The following is a 21,620-nucleotide window of genomic DNA, read 5'->3' as shown; positions in this document are numbered from 1 at the left end:
CTCATCATCTACTGATATACCAACATCACCACGATTCCTCAGTCCATAATAATGTCATTAATATAGTTTCCTATACTAATATTATATCTCATGTCATTAATATAGTTTCCTATACTAATATTATATCTCATGTCATTAATATAGTTTCTTATACTAATATTATATCATGTCATTAATATAGTTTCCTATACTAATATTATATCTCATGTCATTAATATAGTTTCTTATACTAATATTATATCCCATGTCATTAATATAGTTTCCTATACTAATATTATATCCCATGTCATTAATATAGTTTCCTATACTAATATTATATCTCATGTCATTAATATAGTTTCCTATACTAATATTATATCCCATGTCATTAATATAGTTTCCTATACTAATATTATATCCCATGTCATTACTAATATGTTAATATTTGGACAATAATTTACTATGAAGCCAAATGGCAGAACTGTGAGGTATATAGTAGAGTGGAGAACGTTATTCTTTATAAAAGAGTAAAGTAGTTGTTGTGGTAGGCATTCTGCAGTCTCAGGAGACGATGGAGTTGCGCTCTGGAGTGGCCTCTCCAGGGCACAAAGCCAGGGTAGGTCGATATGGAGGAGAAGGTGTTACCCATGCAGCAGGTCCCTCCCCCTCTCTATGTAACTTAGTGTCATCTTAATGTTAACGGGCCATGTTTGGTATTATAATTAACCCGGGAGTACAGGAGTACTGGTCCCATCTCCCACGGTGGGACTTCATGGTCGGGTTTCTAGTCCAGTTGTTGGTCCCGGCGTCCACAACCGGTCGCAGGATCCAGTTCGGGTATTACGGATAACAAATGACATACTATTAAATATGACCTATTTCCATGGCCGCCGTCCTCTCACCTTAATAGGCGGGGGGGGGGGGGGGGGGTTGAGGGGGGGAGAACTGGAGGCTAGTCTGGGTATCGATCACACGTGCTGACTCGTGCTCACAGACGTGGGTTCGAATCCTCATCACGGCCCTTGTGGATTTGTTCACTGACTCCTGGGTGGTACTTGGGGTAAAACTAGTATAAAAAGCTATAATTTGTTCAGATCTGAAACCTATATCTATGGGCAGCACAAAAGGTGGACCAGACTGTGCGACACAGTGGTTGCCAGGATCAGGTTGGGTTACCGTTACCTGTGGCAGGTGGCTACAGGTGACAGATCTCCCAATCCTGAGCACTCCAGGTGCAAACTCTGAGCAGGAACTGCGGCATGATCTCCCGCACTACATCACCGAATACCCAGTTATTAGACCTTTCAGACCCGTTGGCATGAGGTACCTGGAGCTCTGCAATTACTTTATTCACTCTCGTGTTCTTGAAGATATCCTCACAGTGTACCCAAAATTTGCCAGTGCAGACTACTAGACATATGGCCCTGTATGACTAACCATCCTGCGAGATGGGGACTTGTATTACCACTGCTACCTTATTCAATCTTGTGTTGATGATATCCTCAAAATGCACCCAGAGTCTGCCAGTGCAGACTGCTTATCACATGCCTCTGTATAACAAACCATCCTGTGTGATGGGGATTTTATAGCATCACGTAGTTAGCTTTTTTGACTCACTGTACTCGTCTTCATATAGTCTAGGGCAGCTGCACTAATGCACATGCTAAAAGGCTGTTACAAAAGTTGGAGCAACAGGCAGGAGTAAAAGGGAAGGTGCTCCAGTGGATAAGGGAGTACTTAAGCAACAGGAAACAGTGAGTAACGGCGAGGGGGGAGGCATCAGAGTGGCGAGATGTCACCAGCGGAGTCCCACAGGGCTCAGTACTTGGACCCATCCTGTTTCTAATATATGTGAACGATCTACCAGAGGGTATAGACTCATTCCTCTCAATGTTTGCTGATGATGCAAAAAATGTGAGAAGAATCAAGACGGATGAAGATAGACAGAGACTACAGGACGACCTGGATAAACTGGAGGAATGATCTAGAAAATGGCTGCTAAAGTTCAACTCAGGAAAGTGTAAGGTGATGAAATTAGGCGAAGGGAGCAGGAGGCTGAACACAAGGTATCATCTGGGAGGTGAAATCCTGCAAGAGTCAAATAGAGAGAAGGATCTGGGGGTTGATATCACACCGAACCTGTCCCCAGAGGCCCACATCAAAAGAATATCATCAGCGGCATATGCTAGACTGGCCAACATATGAACTGCCTTCAGAAACTTGTATAAGGAATCTTTCAGAACCCTGTATACCACTTATGTAAGACCAATCGTGGAGTATGCAGCTCCAGCCTGGAGTCCATACCTAGTTAAACACAAGACAAAGTTAGAGACGATTCCGCGGTATGCCACCAGGCTCGTCCCGGAACTGAGAGGTATGAGCTACGAGGAAAGGCTAAAGGAGCTGAACCTCACATCCCTGGAAAACAGAGGAGTAAGGGGAGACATGATAACCACCTACAAAATTCTCAGGGGAATTGACAGGGTGGACAAAGACAAACTCTTCAACACAGGTGGGACACGAACAAGGGGACACAGGTGGAAACTTAGTACCCAGATGAGCCACAGAGACGTTAGAAAGAATTTTTTCAGTGTCAGAGTGGTTAATAAATTGAATGCATTAGGCAGTGATGTGGTGGAGGCTGACTCCATACACAGTTTCAAATGTAGATATGATAGAGCCCAATAGGCGCAGGATTCTGTACACCAGTTGATTGACAGTTGAGAGGCGGGACCAAAGAGACAGAGCTCAACCCCCGCAAGCACAACTAGGTGAGTACATGTACCTCATGTATTAATAAAAAAAAAATTGAAGCAAAGAGCAACACCATAACCCTTGAACTGCGCAATTATTGACACGTGCTACATTGAGGTACGCATAACTTTATATTTGATTTGATAATGAAAATGCTAAACAAACGCATGTGTCAGGCGATGAGTCACAATAACGTGGCTAAAGTATGTTGACCAGACCACACACTAGAAGGTGAAGGGACGACGACGTTTCGGTCCATCCTGGACCATTCTCAAGTCGATCTGCCTCAAGCCGTCAGTTAGTGAGAGTGACATTTTGCCCACCCCTCCCTCAGGCATAACTTATGTAGTGGGAGCAAAGTTCGGAAAGGTTCGAAGACCAGTATTTATATGTGACAAGTGTAACTTTGTAATGTTACATAGGTGTACAGAATCACCAGGAGTGCAGTTGGTGGCCCCTGTGTCGTGTGTCTCAGATCCTGCAACTCTGCTGCTGTTTGTCCTGAACTTTCTATCCCGAATCTCCATTGAATCTAAATCCATTTTTCCCCGGATGAAATCTAGTTCAAAATTCTCTCCCTCGATCACCTTTTACTGGATAATGATTGATGCTGTCAGCTTCACCAGCGTGAAGTGTCTGTCTGTCTGTCACCAACCCCAAGGGTCCACCAGTCTACCACCACCAACCACAACCACAACCTTTGCCATCATAATAACCACAACCACGCCGTGCTGTAGCCATGACGACCATCACCACAACATAGCCAGTTACTTCGTGGCGTAGTGGGCCACGTTTGGGCATGTTACGTTTTCGTGTGATGCCTCTGTTCACCCAGCAGTAAATAGGTACAGGATAGTAAGAGAGTTGTGGGTTGCAGCGTGAGGAATGTCAGCAGTTGGCCGTCGGAGGGTAACAAGAGAACATTACATAGTCCGACGTAATTACGCATTACGTAACAACATAACAGCAGAACACCCACAGTCGGCGGAACACAATGTGTAACAGCTGAGAGGAGGTAACCAAGGGTCAGGTCAACTAGGGTCAAGGGTCATGTGGTCACCAGGGTGTCACCTACGATGCCGTCATGCTAATCCATAAGGATTAACATCTGGACATTATTTTCCACCACAGACGTGGCCAGACATTTACAATGCTAATCAGCATATATACATTTTCTTCTGACCTCTATGGACAGGTTTAGAGATCCGTTAAGCATATAATTCAGTGTTTTATTGAGCAGTGAGCCACAGAAGGTGATTGTAGTGTATGTGGACATTGGTCCATGTCAAAGCCGAAGACCTGACACGCCTCGTTCAGCTGTATATACAACCTGTCCTCTTAAAAATAACGTCGCTTTTGGCCGTTTGTCCGTATGGCCGAAAGTGGACGTAATTTGAAAATGACAAAAAAAATGAAAATAAATTCAACAACAGTAAGTTAAGGGTCCTCTGATAGGTTAGGTGGGCAGAAAATTCTCATAAAGTTTACAATTTTTATGAAAAATGTTAATTGAAAGTTTCCTCTCCTAACCTTTCCAAGTAAGCCGGGCGACTCAAACAAAAAACGGGACAGTACGTCACTTTTGTGAGTCGATTTCATTTGAAATTACGTCCACCCGGAACTTTTTTGTTCAGAGTAGCTGAATCTACAACACCACCTAGAGTGAGTTAGTGAGTGTATTAGGGGCTCACCATAGCCTGGCCTTGTGTACTTCTCTGATCCAGACGCCTCTCAACATCAGTCATAACAGATTAAGTTACATATTATATTAATACAATCTGTATAAAAGATAGTCCTGATAACGTTAGGCCTATGGGTAATCATAGCCTCTCGGTTGGCCCTCACTTGCGCACGCTACGTGACGAGCCTAATTTTGTTGTTGAGTAGATAAAATATTGCGTATGATTACATGGTTTCCCAATTGTTTGGAAAGGGTGTTCGGCTACGAAATACGCTACGTATTTCCTTATTCCAGGCCTCCTTTTTGTTACACATCCCCCAGGAAGCAGCCCGTAGCAGCTGTCTAACTCCCTGGTACCTATTTACTGCTAGGTGAACACGGACATCTGGGTGAAAGAAACTGTCCATTTGTCTCCACCGGGAGTTGAGCCCGGAAACTCAGCACTACGAATCCAAAGCGCTGTCCACTGAGCCGTCAGGCGCCCACAGGATGCCTCCCACAACAGTTACCTAACTCCCGGGTAAGTATTTACCGCGCCACAGAGGTCAATACAAATGGCTTGCAATATACCGTAATAATTACATATCGTTCTCCAATACGTCAATTAATGTGGTTTAAACAGTTGTTCGGTCCGTAGCGCAGACTTTCCCGGTGAATAACTTTACTCTTGTCTGTCGAGTATATTATAGTTGGGTTACTTAACACGGGTCAATAATTCACTTTTAAACTTAAGAAGTTTAGAAGTTCTACACCACGGCAGTCTCCGTGGTGTAGTGGTAAGACACTCGCCTGGCGTTCCGCGAGCGCTATGTCAAGGGTTCGTATCCTGGCCGGGGAGGATTTACTGGGCGCAATTCCTTAACTGTAGCCTCTGTTTAACGCAACAGTAAAATGTGTACTTGGTTGTAACAACGATTCTTCGCGGCAGGGGATCGTATTCCAGGGACCATAGGATTAAGGACCTGCCCGAAACGCTACGCGTACTAGTGGCTCTACAAGAATGTAACAACTCTTGTATATATCTCAAAAAAAAAAAAAAAAGTCTTAAAGTGACAACATTACATGAATGTCTGAGGATTTTAAACTTCCCGCTCTCTCGCATGTAACTTTCTATCTATAGTCTCTCTTCACACGGATATCCTCGTCTCTAGTATGAGTATGTAGGGAGTATGTAGTCTAGTATGTAGGGAGTATGTAGTCTAGTATGTAGGGAGTATGTAGTGTACTAGGTAGGGAGTATGTAGTCTAGTATGTAGGGAGTATGTAGTGTACTAGGTAGGGAGTATGTAGTGTACTATGTAGGGAGTATGTAGTCTAGTATGTAGTGTACTATATAGGGAGTATGTGGTGTACTATGTAGGGAGTATGTGGTGTACTATGTAGGGAGTATGTAGTGTACTATGTAGGGAGTATGTGGTGTACTATGTAGGGAGTATGTAGTGTATTATGTAGGGAGTATGTGGTGTACTATGTAGGGAGTATGTGGTGTACTATGTAGGGAGTATGTGGTGTACTATGTAGGGAGTATGTGGTGTACTATGTAGGGAGTATGTGGTGTACTATGTAGGGAGTATGTGGTGTACTATGTAGGGAGTATGTAGTCTAGTATGTAGTGTACTATATAGGGAGTATGTGGTGTACTATGTAGGGAGTATGTGGTGTACTATGTAGGGAGTATGTAGTGTACTATGTAGGGAGTATGTAGTCTAGTATGTAGTGTACTATATAGGGAGTATGTGGTGTACTATGTAGGGAGTATGTGGTGTACTATGTAGGGAGTATGTGGTGTACTATGTAGGGAGTATGTGGTGTACTATGTAGGGAGTATGTAGTGTACTATGTAGGGAGTATGTAGTCTAGTATGTAGTGTACTATATAGGGAGTATGTGGTGTACTATGTAGGGAGTATGTAGTGTAGTATGTAGTATCTTAATTTTCCCTGGAATACGGCCCGCCAAATCGTTTAACACCCAGGTACCCATTTTACTGTTGGGTGAACAGAGGCAACAGTTTAGGATTGGCGCCTGGTCAATCCTCTCCAGCCAGGATACGAACCCGGGCCAAAGCGCTGGCGAAGCGCCTGGAGAGTGTCTTTCCACGACGCCATGGAGACTATGGTTATATTGTGTTCAGCTTTAATGTGTACAGTGGTGCCACATCTCACCTGTGTTGTGTACAGTGGTGCCACATTTCACCTGTGTTGTGTACAGTGGTGCCACATCTCACCTGTGTTGTGTACAGTGGTGCCACATCTCACCTGTGTTGTGTACAGTGGTGCCACATCTCACCTGTGTTGTGTACAGTGGTGCCACATCTCACCTGTGTTGTGTACAGTGGTGCCACATCTCACCTGTGTTGTGTACAGTGGTGCCACATCTCACCTGTGTTGTGTACAGTGGTGCCACATCTCACCTGTGTTGTGTACAGTGGTGCCACATTTCACCTTTGTTGTGTACAGTGGTGCCACATTTCACCTTTGTTGTGTACAGTGGTGCCACATCTCACCTGTGTTGTGTACAGTGGTGCCACATCTCACCTGTGTTGTGTACAGTGGTGCCACATCTCACCTTTGTTGTGTCCAGTGGTGCCACATCTCACCTTTGTTGTGTCCAGTGTTGTCACATCTTACATTTGTTGTGTACAGTGTTGCCATATCTGACCTTTGATGTGTCAAGCAGTATGTGTACTCACCTATTTGTGCTTGCGGGGGTTGAGCTCTGGCTCTTTGGTCCCGCCTCTCAACCGTCAATCAACTGGTGCACAGATTCCTGAGCCTATTGGGCTCTATCATATCTACATTTGAAACTGTGTATGGAGTCAGCCTCCACCACATCACTTCCTAATGCATTCCATTTACTAACTACTCTGACACTGAAAAAGTTCTTTCTAACGTCTCTGTGGCTCATTTGGGTACTCAGCTTCCACCTGTGTCCCCTTGTTCGCGTCCCACCAGTGTTGAATAGTTCATCCTTGTTTACCCGGTCGATTCCCCTGAGGATTTTGTAGGTTGTGATCATGTCCCCCCTTACTCTTCTGTCTTCCAGTGTCGTAAGGTGCATTTCCCGCAGCCTTTCCTCATAACTCATGCCTCTTAGTTCTGGGACTAGTCTAGTAGCATACCTTTGGACTTTTTCCAGCTTCGTCTTGTGCTTGACAAGGTACGGGCTCCATGCTGGGGCCGCATACTCCAGGATTGGTCTTACATATGTGGTGTACAAGATTCTGAATGATTCCTTACACAGGTTCCTGAACGCCGTTCTGATGTTAGCCAGCCTCGCATATGCCGCAGACGTTATTCTCTTTATGTGGGCTTCAGGAGACAGGTTTGGTGTGATATCAACTCCTAGATCTTTCTCTCTGTCTGTTTCATTAAGTACTTCATCTCCTATTCTGTATCCTGTGCCTGGCCTCCTGTTTCCACTGCCTAGTTTCATTACTTTGCATTTACTCGGGTTGAATTTCAACAGCCATTTGTTGGACCATTCACTCAGTCTATCCAGGTCATCTTGTAGCCTCCTACTATCATCCTCTGTTTCAATCCTCCTCATAATTTTTGCATCGTCGGCAAACATTGAGAGGAACGAATCTATACCCTCTGGGAGATCATTTACATATACCAGAAACAGTATAGGTCCAAGGACTGACCCCTGCGGGACTCCACTTGTAACGTCTCGCCAATCTGAGACCTCACCCCTCACACAGACTCGTTGTCTCCTGTTGCTTAGGTACTCCTCTATCCACCGGAGTACCTTCCCTTTCACTCCAGCCTACATCTCCAACTTTCGCACTAGCCTCTTGTGTGGCACTGTATCAAAGGCTTTCTGACAATCCAAAAATATGCAGTCTGCCCACCCTTCTCTTTCTTGCCTTATTTTTGTTGCCTGGTCGTAGAATTCAAGTAACCCTGTGAGGCAGGACCTGCCATCCCTGAACCCATGTTGATGCTGTGTTACAAAGTTCCTTCGCTCCAGATGCTCCACTAGTTTTTTTCGCACAATCTTCTCCATCAGCTTGCATGGTATGCAGGTTAGGGACACTGGCCTGTAGTTCAGTGCCTCCTGTCTATCCCCTTTCTTGTATATCGGGACTACGTTAGCTGCTTTCCAAATATCTGGCAGTTCCCCTGTTGCCAGTGATTTGTTATACACTATGGAGAGTGGTAGGCACAGTTCTCTTGCTCCTTCCTTTAGAACCCAAGGGGAGATTCCATCTGGGCCTATAGCCTTCGTCACGTCCAACTCTAGTAAACACTTCCTTACTTCCCCACTGGTAATCTCAAACTCTTCCAGTGGTTCCTTGTGTGTGTGTGTGTGTGTGTGGGTGTGGGTGTGTGTGCCTAGCCTGTGTGTGTGTGTGTAAGATTAACATTCGTTAACCCTTAAAGTCTTAAGTTATCTTGCGGGTGCAAAATGGGGAAATCTTTTAAGAACAGTATCAATATTTGACAAATAGTGTTTTCCTAACTCAAACAATGTGGGGTTTATTATTCTACACATATTTCTAATGTCTCTCAGGTGTTCACATTCACGTAGATAGTGGTCAAGGTGGTGTCCGTCACTCTCACCACAGATGCTGCAACTTCGCTGATCAACTGTTGTTTCCATTCCATATCTCCATGGATATTTGTATCCAAGACGGATTCTCGCTATTACTGATTCTCTCCCGCATCCTCCTCCTCTTCGGCCATAATGATTGGGATTGCCAGCTGCAACCATGTTGTACCATCGTACAGATTCACTGGTTTGTGCTTCTATCCTCCTTTCCTCAGTTACCTTGTCACGGTGATGTTGCCTGATAATACCTCTAATTTGTAGAGGAGTCTCAATATGGTCTCCTTCAGCGCCTTCAGCAGCCAGCACATTTGCTCGTTTATTTCCACATATTCCAACATGGGAGGGGATCCACATATTCATTCCAACATGGGAGAGAATCCACAGAAATTTGACGATTCTTCCTTGATTGGTTAGTACTCTCACAGCTCTCTTGATCTCAGCGACTATCGCAAGATTTTCTGCCCGATTTTTAGTAAGGCTTCGTTGCGCTGCTTTAGAGTCGGTGCAGATCACTGCACCGTTAGTGTTTCGTTCAGGGGAATCTTAACGCCATAACAATGGCAGTTAACTCCGCTTGTGTTAAAGAGGCATAGATCTTAATACGGGATTTTCCTCCATTTCCGCGTTGTAAGACATTAATCCTAATTACCGTGTATGCTGCACCAGCCCTGCCATTGACAGGATTAGATGACCCGTCAGTGTAGACTTGACCTAACTCATTTCCGACTTCTTTATAGATTTCCTCGAGATACTTGTGCCTCATTTCTTGTGGTATCATGTTGGACCTTTTTCGTTGCCATATCATTGATGATGATCTTGCATGAGTCATCCTCCCAGGGAGGTAACCTCTCTACAGGCAGGAGCTCACGGGCTTGCTCAAGCAGGTGAAGCTCTTCATGGTAGCAGACTGATCTGTGATGCCATTTTTTGCTTCTCCTGTTTCCCCCTGAAAGCAGCACAGAGCTCGGTTTTTTCTTAGCAATATCATTGTAATGGGGATCTCTGGCTATCCTAATTGCAAAATGGCATTCAGTTCCTGAATTTTGCTTTTAACACTGGGAAGGGACAACTCCTCTCGTAGATTAGATGTTTTTGCAGTTCTTGGGACTCTAAGAATGATTGTCATGGCTTCATTTTGTATGGTTTCAAGTCTTTTCATATCGCTTTGAGAATAAGTGCCCAGAACTGGTGCGGCATAGTCTATGACGGAGATAGACATAGACATAGTCTATGTACACATAGGCTGTGTACATCATTTTAAGCACGGCAATAGAGGCTCCATGCCTATTCCAGGTCATAGCTTTCAGTGCCCGGAGTCGACTTTTGCATGTTCCTATGAGTTGATTGAGCTCCTCTTTCTTCCCCTTGTTAGAGCCGACAGTGACGCCAAGGTACCGATAGTGGTCAACCCATTCAAGTGTTACACCATTAATTTGCAGTTCTTCATTTGCTCTCCGCTTGTGATGGGAGTATGCCTTCGTCTTGTTTGTGGAGAGAGTGAAACCGAGCTCAATACATTTCCTTCCGAGGAGTTCAATGGACTGTTCAATTTTTCCCAAGACTCTAGTTCTCTTATTGGACTCTTGAACTCTTGTTGGACTCTTGAACTCTTGTTCTGTTACTCAGTCCTCATAGTTCGTATCCCCTCGCGGCGCTAGTCTTACAAATACACAATATACTGAAGGTATTATACCATTAACTTAGACACGTCTGTACATGTAGGTTTCTGGGAGATGTTTTCGTCGCTGTCAGTAAGGTTAAGCACAACTGTTTGGTCAGTAACTGAATGGGTGACACCTTGTCCTGGGCAAGGGACCGCAACATATCATGCAGGAACATCCTCACCCTAACAGGATGTGCCCATTATTAACAGGATACGCGGTACTGTACAGCTTCACAGTCTTGGTATTGTCACCCACAGGATTAGGCTTTGAATCCTGACCAGTTCAAGTGATTGGACACCGTCTCCTTCAGTGCACTTAGCAGTAATTGGGGACCAGGGGCCAGATTCACGAAGCAGTTACGCAAGCACTTACGAACCTGTCCATCTTTTCTCAATCTTTGGCGGCTTTGTTTACAATTATTAAAGACAGTATTGGGCAGCGTCACTCATCCTGTGAGTGGACACACCGCCATAGTGACAGTATTGGACAGCGTCACTTATCCTGTGAGTGGACACACCGCCATAGTGACAGTATTGGGCAGCGTCACTCATCCTGTGAGTGGACACACTGCCATAGTGACAGTATTGGGCAGCGTCACTCATCCTGTGAGTGGACACACCGCCATAGTGACAGTATTGGGCAGCGGCACTCATCCTGTGAGTGGACACACCGCCATAGTGACAGTATTGGGCAGCGCCACTCATCCTGTTAGTGGACACAGTATTGGGCAGCGTCACTCATCCTGTTAGTGGACACACCGCCATAGTGACAGTATTGGGCAGCGTCACTCATCCTGTGAGTGGACACACCGCCATAGTGACAGTATTGGGCAGCGCCACTCATCCTGTGAGTGGACACACCGCCATAGTGACAGTATTGGGCAGCGTCACTCATCCTGTGAGTGGACACACCGCCATAGTGACAGTATTGGGCAGCGCCACTCATCCTGTGAGTGGACACACCGCCATAGTGAAAGTATTGGGCAGCGTCACTCATCCTGTGAGTGGACACACCGCCATAGTGACAGTATTGGGCAGCGCCACTCATCCTGTGAGTGGACACACCACCATAGTGACAGTATTGGGCAGCGCCACTCATCCTGTGAGTGGACACACCGCCATAGTGACAGTATTGGGCAGTGGCACTCATCCTGTGAGTGGACACACCGCCATAGTGACAGTATTGGGCAGCGCCACTCATCCTGTGAGTGGACACACCACCAGAGTGACAGTATTGGGCAGCGTCACTCATCCTGTTAGTGGACACACCGCCATAGTGACAGTATTGGGCAGCGTCACTCATCCTGTGAGTGGACACACCGCCATAGTGACAGTATTGGGCAGCGCCACTCATCCAGTGAGTGGACACACCGCCATAGTGACAGTATTGGGCAGCGCCACTCATCCTGTGAGTGGACACACCGCCATAGTGACAGTATTGGGCAGCGCCACTCATCCTGTGAGTGGACACCGCGATAGTGACAATATTGGGCAGCGTCACTCATCCTGTGAGTGGACACACCGCCATAGTGACAGTATTGGGCAGCGTCACTCATCCTGTGAGTGGACACACCGCCATAGTGACAGTATTGGGCAGCGCCACTCATCCTGTGAGTGGACACACCGCCATAGTGACAGTATTGGGCAGCGTCACTCATCCTGTGAGTGGACACACCGCCATAGTGACAGTATTGGGCAGCGTCACTCATCCTGTGAGTGGACACACCGCCATAGTGACAGTATTGGGCAGCGTCACTCATCCTGTGAGTGGACACACCGCCATAGTGACAGTATTGGGCAGCGTCACTCATCCTTTGAGTGGACACACCGCCATAGTGACAGTATTGGGCAGCGTCACTCATCCTGTGAGTGGACACACCGCCATAGTGACAGTATTGGGCAGCGTCACTCATCCTGTGAGTGGACACACCGCCATAGTGACAGTATTGGGCAGCGTCACCCATCCTGTGAGTGGACACACCGCCATAGTGACAGTATTGGGCAGCGTCACTCATCCTGTGAGTGGACACACCGCCATAGTGACAGTATTGGGCAGCGTCACTCATCCTGTGAGTGGACACACCGCCATAGTGACAGTATTGGACAGCACCACTCATCTTGTGAGTGGACACACCGCCATAGTGACAGTATTGGGCAGCGTCACCCATCTTGTGAGTGGACACACCGCCATAGTGACAGTATTGGGCAGCGTCACTCATCCTGTGAGTGGACACACCGCCATAGTGACAGTATTGGGCAGCGTCACTCATCCTGTGAGTGGACACACCGCCATAGTGACAGTATTGGACAGCACCACTCATCTTGTGAGTGGACACACCGCCATAGTGACAGTATTGGGCAGCGTCACTCATCCTGTGAGTGGACACACTGCCATAGTGACAGTATTGGGCAGCGTCACCCATCTTGTGAGTGGACACACCGCCATAGTGACAGTATTGGGCAGCGTCACCCATCCTGTGAGTGGACACACCGCCATAGTGACAGTATTGGGCAGCGTCACTCATCCTGTGAGTGGACACACCGCCATAGTGACAGTATTGGGCAGCGTCACCCATCTTGTGAGTGGACACACCGCCATAGTGACAGTATTGGGCAGCGTCACCCATCCTGTGAGTGGACACACCGCCATAGTGACAGTATTGGGCAGCGTCACTCATCCTGTGAGTGGACACACCGCCATAGTGACAGTATTGGACAGCACCACTCATCTTGTGAGTGGACACACCGCCATAGTGACAGTATTGGGCAGCGTCACCCATCTTGTGAGTGGACACACCGCCATAGTGACAGTATTGGGCAGCGTCACTCATCCTGTGAGTGGACACACCGCCATAGTGACAGTATTGGGCAGCGTCACTCATCCTGTGAGTGGACACACCGCCATAGTGACAGTATTGGACAGCACCACTCATCTTGTGAGTGGACACACCGCCATAGTGACAGTATTGGGCAGCGTCACTCATCCTGTGAGTGGACACACTGCCATAGTGACAGTATTGGGCAGCGTCACCCATCTTGTGAGTGGACACACCGCCATAGTGACAGTATTGGGCAGCGTCACCCATCCTGTGAGTGGACACACCGCCATAGCAGCATGTACAACACTCCCCAACAGGAAGAAACCCCGCGGGCTTGTTCATCCTGTCACCTGCACCCAGACACAGCCGGGGCTTGTTTAACAGTCTCACGTGAACAGCTCACTAAGCAAGTAGATTCACATTTGTCAACCCCTAAAATGTACATTATCTTGCGGGTGGAAAATGATGTTTAGAGCCAAGAGTTGGGAGGCATGTGGGAGGATGGAGGGGCTCCGGCACGCCTTGCCGGTAGACGGTTGGAACAAGTTAGGTGAGAAGGTGGTGGAGGCCAAGACCGTCAGTAGTGTCAAAGCGTTATATGACAAAGAGTGCTGGGAAGACGGGACACCTCGCGCGTAGCTCTCATCCTGTAACTACACTTAGGTAATTACTCTTACAACTTCCTCCATGTTTACTCCGACTGAGAAGTCTTTATTGGTGGAGTTAGGGGGGCTGAGAAGGCTTTATTGGTGGTGTTAGGGGGGCTGAGAAGGCTTTATTGGTGGTGTTAGGGGGGGCTGAGAAGGCTTTATTGGTGGTGTTAGGGGGACTGAGAAGGCTTTATTGGTGGTGTTAGGAGGGCTGAGAAGGCTTTATTTATGGTGTTAGGGGGACTGAGAAGGCTTTATTGGTGGTGTTAGGAGGGCTGAGAAGGCTTTATTTATGGTGTTAGGGGGACTGAGAAGGCTTTATTGGTGGTGTTAGGGGGACTGAGAAGGCTTTATTGGTGGTGTTAGGGGGGCTGAGAAGGCTTTATTGGTGGTGTTAGGGGGACTGAGAAGGCTTTATTGGTGGTGTTAGGGGGACTGAGAAGGCTTTATTAATGGTGTTAGGGGGGCTGAGAAGGCTTTATTGGTGGTGTTAGGGGGACTGAGAAGGCTTTATTAATGGTGTTAGGGGGACTGAGAAGGCTTTATTAATGGTGTTAGGGGGACTGAGAAGGCTTTATTGGTGGTGTTAGGGGGGCTGAGAAGGCTTTATTTATGGTGTTAGGGGGACTGAGAAGGCTTTATTGGTGGTGTTAGGGGGACTGAGAAGGCTTTATTTATGGTGTTAGGGGGACTGAGAAGGCTTTATTTATGGTGTTAGGGGGACTGAGAAGGCTTTATTAATGGTGTTAGGGGGACTGAGAAGGCTTTATTAATGGTGTTAGGGGGACTGAGAAGGCTTTATTAATGGTGTTAGGGGGACTGAGAAGGCTGTATTAATGGTGTTAGGGGGACTGAGAAGTCTTAAGAGTAGGGAACGCACCCGGCACAATATATTGATGTAAAGTCCGCCTACACATCATAATTTAACATTGCATTAACGGTCTCCTGGACACTGTTGCCAGGTATTCCCATTTTCTCAATTGCCACATAATTTGTCCAACAAAATATGGGCAAATTTTGTATATAAACTAGTTTTCTCGACAGTATATATTATAGTATACATAGTATATGGCTAAAATATATATTTTAGTACATAAAAATTATTTCCATAACAAAAGGGGTCCGGTAGGAGTGATCCATTATCGGTTCACAAGTGAAAATATCCCGGGTTTAATCCCTGTGGTTGGATTAATACTCAGGTTTAGGCTCATTGCCTAACCCCTGTTGCTTCTGTTCACCTGCAACTGTTATAGGTAGGCCCCCTAGGGGAGTTATAAATAGACTACCCTGAACTGAGTCCGTAGGCTCTAAACGGCTTCCAAAATGTCTACCTATTTTGAGATTGTCAATTGTTATAGATTTAGCAACTCTGAACCGATGAATCAAAAGTGTCGAGCAGCACGGGCTATGGTGATCCCATCCTACTTACCTGGCACGGGAGATGTGTGTGTGTGTGTGCTCTATATTGCCAAGTTATGGATTTTCCTCTCAGACGTATTTCACCCAATATTTCCAAAAATAATGAAAAATGTTGATCAGATTTGGTTGATAAAATCTTGTTCCATTTGTGTGATATTTAGTGAAGAAATGTAGTTCATTATTTCACAAGTATGCCTTAAATATGAGGACATGGTTATCTAAGTTAGTGCTCAGATGAGCGCCGGGTCTACAGTACCTGCCAGATGCCACAAACCTACTTGTCGCATGTCTCAAAATACGAACATTCTTTAAAACAACAATTTCTCTATAATAAAATAAATGACAGAATATTTTTCCTTCGGTCATTGACTCATTGGTTTTTGTCATAATTTCAAAGTTGATAAATTAAATGTTTAAGTTTAAAATGTGGTAAGTTTAACACACAAGAAATTGTTATTCATGGACATTTTCGAAGAAATGAGAAGATAGGACGAAGAATAAAATGGTTTTTACAAATGGTTGAGAGGAAGAGTGGCAACTGAGCGGACCGAGTCAGTGGTCTCTCACGCTGACAGGAGTACCAACCGCTCCAAGTAGTCTCTCGCCCATTTAGTAGCATTGAATTAATGTATTATTCAAGATTATATTTATATAGGCATTTAAACCTTATTATTAATAGACACTAACGACGTATATTTTTACGAATTTATATTATTTACTATACTTAAAAATGATTTATAAATGGGCGATATGTAAACTTTCTATGCTAGAGACCAAAATTATAAAATTATCACAATTACTTCATTTATAGTTTGTATCGTAGCTAACAACTTATACATCCTGATTTGTGATAAATACACCTTATAAACACTGTATTGTTATATATATAAGTGAAAAATCGCATTATGGGTGTGTTGCCAGGCAAGAATTTCACCCTGACTTTGCTAGCCTCGCCCCGGGTCCCACGCCCCAACTAGCCTCGTCCAAGGCCCTCCGCCCTCACTGGTATTTTATATTCTACGACCGTTACCTCTCTCTCGCCAGTGTATTGGATCCCATGCCCTCGCCAGTCTATTGGATCCCATGCCCTCGCCAGTCTATTGGATCCCATGCTCTCGCCAGTGTATTGGATCCCATGCCCTCGCCAGTGTATTGGATCCCATGCTCTCGCCAGTGTATTGGATCCCATGCCCTCGCCAGTGTATTGGATCCCATGCCCTCGCCAGTCTATTGGATCCCATGCCCTCGCCAGTCTATTGGATCCCATGCCCTCGCCAGTGTATTGGATCCCATGCCCTCGCCAGTGTATTGGATCCCATGCCCTCGCCAGTGTATTGGATCCCATGCCCTCGCCAGTCTATTGGATCCCATGCCCTCGCCAGTCTATTGGATCCCATGCCCTCGCCAGTGTATTGGATCCCATGCCCTCGCCAGTCTATTGGATCCCATGCCCTCGCCAGTCTATTGCATCCCATGCCCTCGCCAGTCTATTGGATCCCATGCCCTCGCCAGTCTATTGGATCCCATGCCCTCGCCAGTCTATTGGATCCCATGCCCTCGCCAGTCTACCCATGCCCTCGCCAGTCTATTGGATCCCATGCCCTCGCCAGTCTATTGGATCCCATGCCCTCGCCAGTCTACCCATGCCCTCGCCAGTCTATTGGATCCCATGCCCTCGCCAGTCTATTGGATCCCATGCCCTCGCCAGTCTATTGGATCCCATGCCCTCGCCAGTCTACCCATGCCCTCGCCAGTCTATTGGATCCCATGCCCTCGCCAGTCTACCCATGCCCTCGCCAGTCTATTGGATCCCATGCCCTCGCCAGTCTATTGGATCCCATGCCCTCGCCAGTCTATTGGATCCCATGCCCTCGCCAGTCTAAAGTCTATTCGATCCCATGCCCTCGTCAGTGTTTTGAGTCCCACGCCCTCGCTAGCCTCGGCCGAGTCCCACGCCCGCGCTAGCCTCGGCCGAGTCCCACGCCCGCGCTAGCCTCGGCCGAGTCCCACGCCCGCGCTAGCCTCGGCCGAGTCCCACGCCCGCGCTAGCCTCGCCCGAGTCCCACGCCCGCGCTATCCTGGCCGGGTTCCTTGACAACCAATAGTAATGGAGCATTTCCATTGTAAATTGATATATATAACTAAATCAAGCGAGGGTTGAAGAGCCGTGGGGAAGGGGGGACGCATGCGCCGACAGGTGGAGCCAGCAAGCACAAATAGGTCCTACACCTGGAGGGAAGTTATCTTGAGATGATTTCGGGGCTTTAGTGTCCCCGCGGCCCGGTCCTCGACCAGGCCTCCACCCCCAGGAAGCAGCCCGTGACAGCTGACTAACACCCAGGTACCTATTTTACTGCTAGGTAACAGGGGCATAGGGTGAAAGAAACTCTGCCCATTGTTTCTCGCCGGCGCCTGGGATCGAACCCAGGACCACAGGATTACAAGTCCAGCGTGCTGTCCGCTCGGCTCCCTGGGAAGGGAACACCGGTGGAATATGGAGGACCCAGATGAGCCACGGCGCCCACGGAGACTGGGAAGTGGCAGACTTTAATACACGGTTTTAAATGAAAGTACGACTTTACGGGCTATTCATGCCCGTGCCACCTGTTGGGTGGCTTAATCTTTATCAAGGTAGGACAGAGCCCAACAGCCTCCGTAACCAGACCACCAGTTGACTGAACGATGAGAGGCGGGACCAAGGAGCTGAACCGAAGCCCCGGAAGCACAATTAGGCGAGTACACACATTTCTTGTGTCATCTGGCAGTGCTACTCCCAACCTCTGGGTTCCCATTCATAGATTACTGTTGGTCCCGCGCCCACGCTAGCCTCGCAAGGGTCCCGCGCCCACGCTAGCCTCGCAAGGGTCCCGCGCCCACGCTAGTCTCGCAAGGGTCCCGCGCCCACTCTAGCCTCGCACAGGGACTCGCGCCCACGCTAGCCTGCCACAAGTTCCCGCGCCCACAATAGCCTGCTACAAGGTCCCGCGCCCACGCTAGCCTCGCACAGGGTCCCGCGCCCACGCTAGCCTCGCAAGGGTCCCGCGCCCACGCTAGCCTCGCAAGGGTCCCGCGCCCACGCTAGCCTCGCACAGGGTCCCGCGCCCACGCTAGCCTCGCAAGGGTCCCGCGCCCACGCTAGCCTCGCAAGGGTCCCGCGCCCACGCTAGCCACGCTACTAGCCTTGTGCAAGGTCCCGCGCCCACGCTAGCCTGCCACAAGGTCCCGCGCCCACGCTAGCCTGCCACAAGTTCCCGCGCCCACGCTAGCCTCGCACAGGGACCCGCGTCCACGCTACTAGCCTTGTGCAAGGTCCCGCGCCCACGCTAGCCTGCCACAAGGTCCCGCGCCCACGCTAGCCTGCCACAAGTTCCCGCGCCCACGCTAGCCTCGCACAGGGACCCGCGTCCACGCTACTAGCCTTGTGCAAGGTCCCGCGCCCACGCTAGCCTGCCACAAGTTCCCGCGCCCACGCTAGCCTCGCACAGGGACCCGCGTCCACGCTACTAGCCTTGTGCAAGGTCCCGCGCCCACGCTAGCCTGCCACAAGGTCCCACGCCCACGCTAGCCTGCCACAAGGTCCCGCGCCCACGCTAGCCTGCCACAAGGTCCCGCGCCCACGCTAGCCTCGCACAGGGACCCGCGTCCACGCTACTAGCCTTGTGCAAGGTCCCGCGCCCACGCTAGCCTGCCACAAGGTCCCGCGCCCACGCTAGCCTGCCACAAGGTCCCGCGCCACGCTAGCCTCGTACAGGGACTCGCGCCCACGCTAGCCTGCCACAAGTTCCCGCGCCCACGCTAGCCTGCTGCAAGGTCCCGCGCCCACGCTAGCCTCGCACAGGGTCCCGCGCCCACGCTAGCCTCGCAAGGGTCCCGCGCCCACGCTAGCCTTGAACAGGGACCCGCGCCCACGCTACTAGCCTTGTGCAAGGTCCCACGCCCACGCTAGCCTGCCACAAGGTCCCGCGCCCACGCTAGCCTGCCACAAGGTCCCGCGCCCACGCTAGCCTGCCACAAGGTCCCGCGCCCACGCTAGCCTGCTACAAGGTCCCGCGCCCACGCTAGCCTCGCACAGGGTCCCGCGCCAACGCTAGCCTGCCACAAGGTCCAACGCCCACGCTAGCCTCCGTCAAGGTCCCACACCTGGACCTGCCATCCTGGGTGTGGTTCCCGCGCCTAGTCACGCTAGCCGGGTCCTGATTCCCACGCCCATACACGCTACTCTGGTTACCGGTCCCGACCCGCCAGCCTCGCTTCGGACCCCCACAATCTGCAGCGTGCTAGCCTCACTCAGGGGCCCCCGCCCGGACGTGCTAGCCTCACTCAGGGGCCCCCGCCCGGACGTGCTAGCCTCACTCAGGGGCCCCCGCCCGGACGTGCTAGCCTCACTCAGGGGCCCCCGCCCGGACGTGCTAGCCTCACTCAGGGGCCCCCGCCCGGACGTGCTAGCCTCACTCAGGGGCCCCCGCCCGGACGTGCTAGCCTCACTCAGGGGCCCCCGCCCGGACGTGCTAGCCTCACTCAGGGGCCCCCGCCCGGACGTGCTAGCCTCACTCAGGGGCCCCCCGCCCGGACGTGCTAGCCTCACTCAGGGGCCCCCGCCCGGACGTGCTAGCCTCACTCCTAGTCCCCCGCCCGGACGCACTAGCCTCGCTGAGAGTCCCGCGCCCAGACCCTAGCCTCGCTCTGGGTCCTACGCCCACGCAACACCATTTTCGCGCCCACACAAGTTTTTACTTAAAGATCCCCCCCCCCCGCCCCACTCTCCCACGCCCAGGGAGGGCGTGGGAGCACCACAGCATCTGTGCCGCTTCTCCCACAGACTGAACCCGGCGCTGCCACTGTCAGCCATATTAAACATCCTGTCTTTAAAACCCTCCCATAGACGATTTAGATTTAAAATCACATTTTGTCTGTATAATCAATGAAGATAATATATATATATATATATATATATATATATATATATATATATATATATATATATATATATATATATATATATATATATATAATATATATATATATCCAAGTGGTGAATACCCCATTGATAGTTGTTTTGTGTAGAGGCATTATTGACCAGAGGCTACAGGTTAGTACTGAATATTGTCGACTCATAGCGTGATGTTCAATTAGTACTCGGGGTTCTTATTTTGATTTAATTGCTTTATTGTCTTATTTTTTGGCTCAGTATTATGCTGTGGGATAAGTTCTCCATGTTAACAGTTTAATGAAATGCAAAAATATGTAAATTACAGTGTAATGGCTGAAATCAGTTATGTACCCTAACAGACACTGTTGCCAACAGTGCTCATATATAATTATATTTTAAATATATAATTACAGCTCATTTTTTTCTATCAAATGTTATGAAATGTGAATAATAAAATACAGGAGAGAGTGAATAAATTCAAAAATTTCATCTGAATACCAAACATACGAATTTTACACCAAATTGATATCTGGCAACACCAATACATTTCTCCCCATAACTTGGCCAAAATTTGCAACAAATCCATTTGAAAAAATCAATATTATCATAGAAAAAACCCCTAGATGATCAATGTCCAACAGAAAATGTGTTGATGCACAGCATTAGACAACCTGTAGTGTGACAGCCAATAGGAAGCCGCCGAGGAGTCACGTGACAGCAAATTCCCCACAAGGCCAGTGGTGGAGCCGGGCAGCTGCGGGGAGGATATGTCGCGCTTCTCTCTGTTTTAAGGCGGGTTTTCTCTCCTTACCGGCCATACCAGACCATTTCCTGTTGACGGGGGATTGGGTGAGTACATGGTGTGTCTGTCTGCGGCTAGAGGGACAAACGGGGGGTGACGGAACTGTCAAAACGGATTGTGTTGACCTGTTTGTTTTGTTTTGATTGTGTTGGCGCATGCGCGCCGGGCAACATGGAGGGGAAACTCACCCAACCTCGCGCTCTCTCCCTCTCTTTACTCTTCAAACTTGTATGGTGCGATTATGCCTCGTGTGTATGTGTATGTGTGTGTGTATGGATATGTATATATGTATTTGTACATTTATATATAGGTATGGCAGTGTCAGACCACGGAGGAAGACTTGAAACTGGAATTTCCTTAAGCACTTTCG

At 48.6% G+C, this 21,620-nt stretch overlaps 1 protein-coding gene across 27 annotated transcripts in view; it reads left to right on the top strand.

Annotated features, from left to right (window-relative positions):
• LOC123770459 (activating transcription factor 7-interacting protein 1) overlaps nt 1–21,620 on the top strand; it is a 206,428-nt gene that overhangs the window by 96,600 nt on the left and 88,208 nt on the right. For 10 of the 27 annotated variants that reach the window (XM_069301830.1, XM_069301825.1, XM_069301823.1 and 7 more), the window contains exon 1: nt 21,165–21,297. The exons of 15 other annotated variants lie outside the window; for them this stretch is intronic. The gene's annotated coding sequence lies outside the window, so the exon portion shown is untranslated. Of the gene's footprint in view, nt 1–21,164; nt 21,298–21,402; nt 21,484–21,620 lie in introns of those variants that run through there. 2 more of the 27 variants (XM_069301822.1, XM_069301815.1) reach the window with 2 other exon arrangements.

Source organism: Procambarus clarkii, chromosome 46 (assembly GCF_040958095.1).
Source record: "Procambarus clarkii isolate CNS0578487 chromosome 46, FALCON_Pclarkii_2.0, whole genome shotgun sequence".
NCBI lineage: Eukaryota > Metazoa > Arthropoda > Malacostraca > Decapoda > Cambaridae > Procambarus > Procambarus clarkii.
Note: the sequence above shows the minus strand (reverse complement) of the source record. Positions and strands in the feature narration are given on the sequence as shown.